The sequence below is a fragment of the Lynx rufus genome, unplaced genomic scaffold, assembly GCF_022079265.1.
Source record: "Lynx rufus isolate CCGP_SWC_20201006 ecotype Redwood Valley unplaced genomic scaffold, mLynRuf1.p SCAF_24, whole genome shotgun sequence".
Lineage (NCBI taxonomy): Eukaryota > Metazoa > Chordata > Mammalia > Carnivora > Felidae > Lynx > Lynx rufus.
This window is the reverse complement of record NW_025814839.1, coordinates 20,678,301-20,686,373: the sequence shown is the minus strand read 5'-3', so window position 1 is coordinate 20,686,373 and position 8,073 is coordinate 20,678,301.

Genomic DNA, 8,073 nt, shown 5'->3' with positions numbered 1-8,073 from the left:
TCGGACGGCGCACCGGAAATGACGTGTTGCAGCGGAAACGGCGCGCTGGTTGCCATGGCAGCAGCCGAAGGCTGGAGCTTCTTGGGCTCTAGAGGGGCGGGGCTGAGATGCGAGAAAGAAGGCGGGGATTTCCAGGCCCTGGAATGGCTGAGGGTTTATTTCCTGGCCTCGCGGGCCTCCCTCCCGCGCCCGCTGGGTGTGAACGGGGCCGAGCGACCTTGGCCTACGGGGACTCCCTTTGCCAGCCTGAGATTAAAAATCTGTAAAATGGCGATACAGCCCTAGCTCGCTGGGTAGGTAGTTGTAAGGAACAGCGTGAGACGGTAGAGGGGCCGGGACACATTGCCTGCAAGCGGGAGTAATGAAGGTCAAGACTGTCCCCTGATACTACTTGGCAATGAGAAAGAATGGAATCTTGCCATCTGCGACAAGGTGGCTGGAACTGGAAGGCGTAATGCTAAGGGAAATAAGTCAGAGAAAGGCGGATACATGTTTTCACTCATATGTGGAATTTTAGAAACGTCCCAGAAGACCGGGGGGCGGGGGGCATAGCTACAGAGAGGGAGGCAAACCTTAAGAGAGTCTTAAATACGGAGAATAAACTGAGGGTTGATGGGAGGGGGGAGGAAGGGAGGTGTAAATGGATGATGGGCATTAAAGAGGGCACTTGTTGGGAGGAGCACTGGGTGTTGTACGTAAGCGATGAATCATGGGAATCTTCTCCGGAAACCAAGAGCACACTGTATAGAGTATAGCTAACTTGACAATAAATTATGTTTAGAAAAAAAAGAAAAAAAGACTGCCTCCTGTATCTTGAGGGTCCTTTAGTGTAAGCACCGTCGTGGGCACAAAGCAGCTGCCTTCCACAGAAGCTTGAGAGAGTGCAGGAGTGAATGGGCCAACACTTAGAGGTCCCAAGTATGCCCTCCAGGAGACCTCCCCATGCTCTTCCTCTCCAGCCAGTTGTTAAATTCACTCACCCATTCACTGATCTAATAAAAATGTACTGGTTGCCTACCCTGTGCTAGGCTCAAGGGATGCAATGAACACACAGGCTCCGGAGTTTCCATCTCAGCTCTGCCACGTCCAGCTGTGGGCCTCAGGCAAAGTCACCCACACCTCTGGGAGCCTGTTGCCTCTTCTGCAAAATGGTTGAGGATCTATGAGTTAAAATATGTAAGCAGCTCCAACGGTACCTGCGACACTGTAGGTATTTAGGAAGTGTTTGCTGTTAATTTTTGCATACGTTCTTTCTCACTCTCTCTCCTCCATATGATGAAAAGATTCAAGAGGCACTTAGAGTACACAAAGTGCACCCAACTTCTGGTCAGAGGTTTGGGTCTAACTTCCCGTCCTTGTTATGAATGGAAGAAGAGCCTACAGAAAGCCAATTAACTGCCAGCTTCATGAGAACGGGCTCTGGGACTTCATGGTCTCTGTGTCCCCACTGACCTGTAGCGTCACTGTGCCTGACACGTGATACGCGCTCAGGAAATAAATTAGAAAGTGAGGTGATAAGGGGCACCCGGGTAGCCCAGTCGGTGAGGAGTCTGACTCTTGGTTTCAGTTCAGGTCATGATCTCATGGTTGGTGAGGTCGAACCCCTTACTGGGCTCTGTGCTGACAGCGTGAAGCCTGCTGGGGATTCTCTTCCCCTCTGCCCCTCCCCCACATGTGCTTTAAAAAAAAAAAGAAAGAAAGAAAGAGAGGCGCCTGGGTAGCTCAACCGGTTAAGCGTCTGACTCGATTTCACCTCTGGTCATAACCTCACAGTTCATGGGTTCAAGTCCTGTGTCAGGCTCCATACTGACAGCATGGAACCTGCTTGGGATTCTTTCTGCCCCTATCCTGCTCATGCTCTCTCGCGCTCTAAAAATAAATACATACATACATAAACTTAAAAAAAAAAAACAAGAGTGAAGTTTTAGTACAAGAGAAGGGGGTGGGGGATGGGGGGTGGTGAGAGTCTAACAGACTAAAAGTTCCACCAGGCAGCAGAGGGAGGAAAAACAGGGAGACAAGATAGACTGTTTTGAGCCTGGGCCCGGAAACGTGTATGCGTCTGTTTACAGGCCAAAGCCAAAGGTAAAAGTAAGCTTGTGTTCCGCACAGAACGTGTTCGTGTGACAGGCATTTCTGCCCAGAGCCACACGTACACAATGGTGGGGGGCTTAGTTGGCTCGCGTTCCTCGGGATCAGAACTGGCCCCTCTGTTCCTGACGCCCAGAGGGATGAACTTCCCTCATCGCCTTGAGCCAGACCACGCTGGCCCCCTGGAAGGGCCCAGGGAGGGAAGAGAACTATGTGGAATGGCATCCTCCTAAGATTGGGAGATGGGATAAGAGAGAACAAGAGCCAGCCTGCTCAGGACTGCCCTTCGGCAAACTTAATGACTGTGGGTACTGTTTATCTTGCCCTGGAGGGAATAGTTAGTTGGAAGCCTCACCTCAGGGGAGGATACTCTGCCCCGGGGGGGCCCTCCATCGGGACTCCAACCTGGCTGTATGGAGGGGTGGGGAAGGGGGGGAGGCTTCCCCAGCCAGAAGGTTGGATGATGTGCATACCCGACTGGATGTATTAACCCTTCTCTGATCTTCTCTATACTCCTTTCTGTGTTTACTCTAGTTGCTTATTTCTGTGTATTCCCTTTCCCCCATACTTGATCAAGCTTTCCGCCACGAAACCAAGAGGGGCTGTCGTGAATTACTATATTCAGAAGAGCCCGGCTGCTCCGTAGCTACCTCTGTAGCGTTCCAGCCAACTTTATTGAGCTGCCGTCACTCTGACCGCAGGGAAATGATGCTCGTAGATTGGCTTTACCAAATGGACCCTGCCATGTGGCTTCCGTGGACTGTGGCGGAGCCACTGAGAGTACAGGCTCTCTGATCACATGAGCAGAGTGTGCCTCCCTCCCCCCCCCACTCCCCCAGCGGGACAAGTGGACGTCACTTACCGCGTTGATAGGATGCCCTGAGAAGATCTGTGATGTTCCTGCCAAAGACGCGTCACTGGAATGGAATCGGGACACCTAAGACGAACCCAAGTAACGAGACGTTCTACAAAGCACCTGGCCTGTGATCGTGCAAAGTGCCTGGCTCATGAAAACCAGAGCAAGCCCCTGGCACTGCTCCAGACTGAAGGGTAGGTCTAAAGAGGTGTGGCAGCTCAATGCAACCCGAGACTCTGCACTGGACCGTGTTTTGCCATAAAGGAAGTTACGGGGTCAACTGGCAAAATGTGAATGGGGTCTGAGGTTTCCATGGTCGTGATGTGTTGGTGTTCATTTTCTGATTTTGACGGTTGTCCTGTGGTTACACTGGAAAATGTCCTTGCTTGTTGGAGATACTAAAGTATTGGGGGAGTGATAGGGCATTCAAGTAGGGAACTTCATCTCGCTTATTAAGGGGGACAGAAAGTCCTCTCTATACTTAGGATTTTTAAATTTTTCTTATTTAAACAAATTTTAAGACTTTTTTTTATTACGATTATTGTTTTTTTAAGTTTATTTATTTTGAGAGAGAGAGAGAGCACAGGAGAGGGGCAGAGAGAGAGGAGAGAGAGAATCTCGGGCAGGCTCCGTGCTGGCAGCACAGAGCCCGACACGGGGCTCGAACTCACGAACCGTGAGATCATGACCCGAGCCGAAACCAAGAGTCAGACACTTAGCCAACTGAGCCACCCGGGCACCCCTAGAGTTTCTTTTTAAATAAAACTACCAGAGTAAAACTTCAAGGATCCAAATCGCTTTGCTGCGTCCTAGATGTGGGGCGGGGGAAGATAGCTTCGCCTCGCTGCACCTCAGTTTTCCCATCCGCAAAATGGGCACAATGATGGTAGTGCACTAAAAGGGTTGTCTTCAGGACCAACAGAGGAGGGTGGCTAGTTAATGCACACGAAGCCGCTGGCCTTCGTAAGAGTAGCAAAAGCTTGGCAAATGGTTATGACTATTTTCATTTGAAAGACCCAACCTCACCCCTGGGCGTGGGAGGCCCCCGTTTTCCAGGATTCCTGAGTTCAAATGCCCTGTCTCCAGAACAGCGAGGGGAGACAACCAGAGGTTTAGATTTATGATTTCGTGCCAGTACATCACGGTCTCCAGCCACCGCCCACAAAAACCCCTGCTTTGGGCCTCAGGGACGCCCGGGCCCGTGTCTACATTCCCCACGAGGCGCTCAGAAAGGGCGCCATCCTAGAAGGGGTTGCGGGGCCCTAGACACTCGTCAGAAGAAGCCGCGGAAGAGGCCGTGCCCCGAGGGGCGTGCGCAGGCCGCTCAACGAGTTCAAGGACAGAACCAGCCGCGAGACCGGGGAGTCCAGACGTCCGGATGGGTGCGCGCCCCGCTGTGCCCTGCCTGGGGCCCACACCATTTCTGCCCACGTCCTCGAGCTGATCCGTGGAGAGTGACTGCAAAGAACAGACGCTCTGCGTACGTCTCCTGGGTTCCCCAAACCTGCCCGATAGTTTCTGTTACCTGAGTCCACGCTTGCCATCACCCCCCCTGCACACAGCCTATGCTGGACAGCGCTCTCTCCGCATTGCCTTCGAAAGATTTGGGGGCCAAAAAAAAAAAAAAATCCTTCCTCAGCGACAACTTTAAATAGGTTGGTTCCATAGAAACAATCTGCAAGCGACATTTCAAGGCTGATGTATTTAAAGTCTAGCACAAGTTCCTTTTCTAGGACGGTGACATTCTACAGTCGCCTGTGGCTTATTCTTAGTTCGACTTTGGTCACAAAAATATACAGCGTGCCCCGCGCTGGGGAGATTTGGAAAGCCAGATGAGCTGTGATTAGCAAACCTGGGCTCCCTTTAGATGTTTTGCCCAGATGGTTGGTCCCTTGTTTCCCTTTCAAGAGTTTGTGAAGACTCTTTTCTCACACAGAGAGCTGGGACGTGAGGTGACGCAGGCCTGGGCGCTCTCTGTAAAGCGAGCACCCTCGCAAGCACGCAGGGAAGGGGAGGAACCGCAGCCTTCATCATTCATTCATTCATTCATTCCTTCATCCACTAGCTCGTTCACTCATTCACAGATGTTTCACAAGCTCCCAGGGATTTCTTATCGCGGCATATTTCCTATTGCGGCGTGACCCAAGTCCCTCTACACTTAGTGGCTTGGAACAACAGTGAATATTATCTCACGCCATTTCTTTGGGTAGGAATTCAAGGGTAGCCCAGCTGCCTGGTACTGACTTGGGATCTCTCTTGGGGTTGCAGTCAAGCTGGGACATCTTGCTTGGCTTGACGTCCCGGGGCTTGACCACGGCTGGGGGATCCACTCACCCGGCTGGCAGGAGGCCTTGGGGAACTTGCCACGTGAGCTTCCACCTGTGGTTGCTGAGTGTCCTCATGACATAGCGACCAGACGCCCCCGGAATGAGTGCCTGAGAACAAGGTGGATGCCACAACATATTTTATCACGGAGCTGGAAGTCACCCACCGCCATTTCCCTAATGCTGGTTACACGTCCAGCCCTACTTAGGGTTGCCAGATTTAGCAAATAAAAATACAGGATTCCAAGGGGTCCCCCGGGGGGCTCAGTGGGTTAAGCATCTGACTCTCGATTTCGGCTCAGGTCATGATCTCACGTTTCGTGATTTCGAGCTGTCAGTGTGCAGCCTGCTTGGGATTCTCTCTCTCTCTCTCTCTCTCTCTCTCCCCCTCTCTCAATAAATTAACAACAAAAAATACAGGATTCCCAGTTTTGAATTTGGATTTCACATAAACAACAAATAAGTTTTTAGTATAAGTATGTCCCATGAAATACTGTAAAATACTGAAAATTTGTTGTTTTACCTGAAATTCAAATTTGTTCCTACACTCATACAGTCTACAGTCTAGTAAGACCAATTTGAATCAAACCACCAGGCCAATCGATGCAAACCTTCGCTATGAGCAAGCGCTTCAGAGGGAAGGGTTGGAGCTTGGGACGGGGCTGATGTTCTCACCAGAAGAGCCACTTTTATGTTTCTTTTTTAAAAAATATTTATTTAGGGGCACCTGGGTGGCTCAGTCGGTTGAGTGTCCGGCTTCAGCTCAGGTCATGATCTCGCAGCTCGTGAGTTCGAGCCCCGCGTCGGGCTCTGTGCTGACCGCTCAGAGCCTGGAGCCTGTTTCAGATTCGTCTCCCTCTCTCTCTGTCCCAACCCACTCGCATTCTGTCTCTGTCTCTCTCAAAAATAAATAAACATTAAAACATATATATTTAAAAAAATATTTATTTATTTTTGGGGAGAGCGCAAGTGAGGGAGGGGCAGGGAGAGGGAGACAGAGGATCCAAAGTGGGCTCTGCGCTGACAGGATGCCAGCACAGAGCCCGATGTGGGGCTCGAACTCACGAACCATGAGATCATGACCTGAGCCGAGGTTGGACGCTCAACCGACTGAGCCACCCAGGAGCCCCCATTTTTACATTTCTTAGATTAAGCTTTTGCATATGATTTTGTGCGTGCGTGTGTGTGTGTGTGTGTGTGTGTGTGGAGCAGGGGGAGCATATGGAAGGTTCTGCCACTGAAAGGAAATGAAACTCTGAAAACACACACACACACACACACACACACACACACAGACACAATGGTGGAAGTGGAACAAGGTCTGTGGTCTGCAGTCTAGTTCACAGCACTGCATAGGACTGTTCGTTTCTTGGTTTTGATAGTACCCTCCCACCAGTACAAGATGTCAACATCAGGGGGTGGGGGGGGACCCTGCCAAGAAGCCACCAAAGGACCCTCGGTAGTCGGTACCTTCGCAACTTCATGAGAGTTTATCGTTCTTTCAAAAGAAAACAGCCCATCAGCAAACCATGGAAAACACCAGCTGTTACAATGGAAACGAGGTCACGTCAGAACAATGCGGACTTGTGGACGGATTTGAGTTGGTGTAGGGCGCTTGGTCAAGAGCCAGCCCCGGGGGGGGAGGGCGGGTGGACTGAGAGGGCTTTCACCCAAAGGAATGGGCTTTCTCTGTTAACTGTCCTGAAAAGTGTTCCTTTAGAAGAGAGAATGCAGGCGGGGGGCGAGAGATGTCTTCCCGGTTCCAGGCCCAGATTTGGGTTTCGGGGAGGCGTGGAGAAGCTCCATCAGTGGGAAGAATCGTCCAGGCTCCCAAGGCAGAAGCTGGGCAAACCAAAAAGCCTGGGTTTCTTAATGACGAGGCCTTTTGGAGGGGGGGGGGTGTGGAATCACTGGGATTTAAACAGTAAAGGAAAGATATGTCATTCTTCCGCAGCCTAATGGAAGAAGGGGAACATTCTGTCCACATCACATTTACCAAAGAGAAATTTCACCATCTGATGAAGTCGTATGTTCTTTGACGCCCCTGCAGGTGAGGCTGATACATTGGTTTTGATGAGGATGGTGGCCAGCTGTATTTTCCCAAGAGGCCACAATTGTATGTCTCGCCGCATGGTGACCTTGCCACTCCAGCACCAAGAGGAGGGATTTCTCTATTCCTTTGAATGGGGGGACAACCCTCCGACTATGACAAACGGAGCGGAAGTGACCCTGGGGCGGCACATCCCTGCAGTGATTGGCTGTTCTTTCTGCAACACCTACATGGGGGAAGCCAGCCACCACGTAAGAAGCCTGGGTGTCCTGGGGCGCCTGGGTGGCTCAGTCGGTGAAGCGTCTGACTCTTGGTTTCAGCTCAGGTCACGATCTCATGGTTTTGTGAGTTGGAGCCCCGCATGGGGCTCTGCACTGATGGTGCAAGAGCCTGCTTGGGATTCTCTCTCTCCCTCTGCCCCTCCCCCTATCATGCTGTTTCAAGAAAGAAAGAAAGAAAGAAAGAAAGAAAGAAAGAAAGAAAGAAAGAAAGAAAGAAAGAAAAAAGAAGGAAGGAGAGAGAAAGAAAGAAAAGAAAGGAAAGAGAAAGAGAAAGAAAGAAAAGAAAGAAAGGAAGGAAGGAAAGAAAGAAAGAGAGATAAAGAAAGGAAAGAAGGAAAGAGAGAGAGAAAGGAAAGAAAGGAAGGAAAGCAGGGGAAAGAGAAAGAAAGGAAGGAAGGAAGGAAGGAAGGAAGGAAGGAAGGAAGGAAGGAGAGAGAAAGAAAGGAAGGAAGGAAGGAAAGAGAGAGGGAG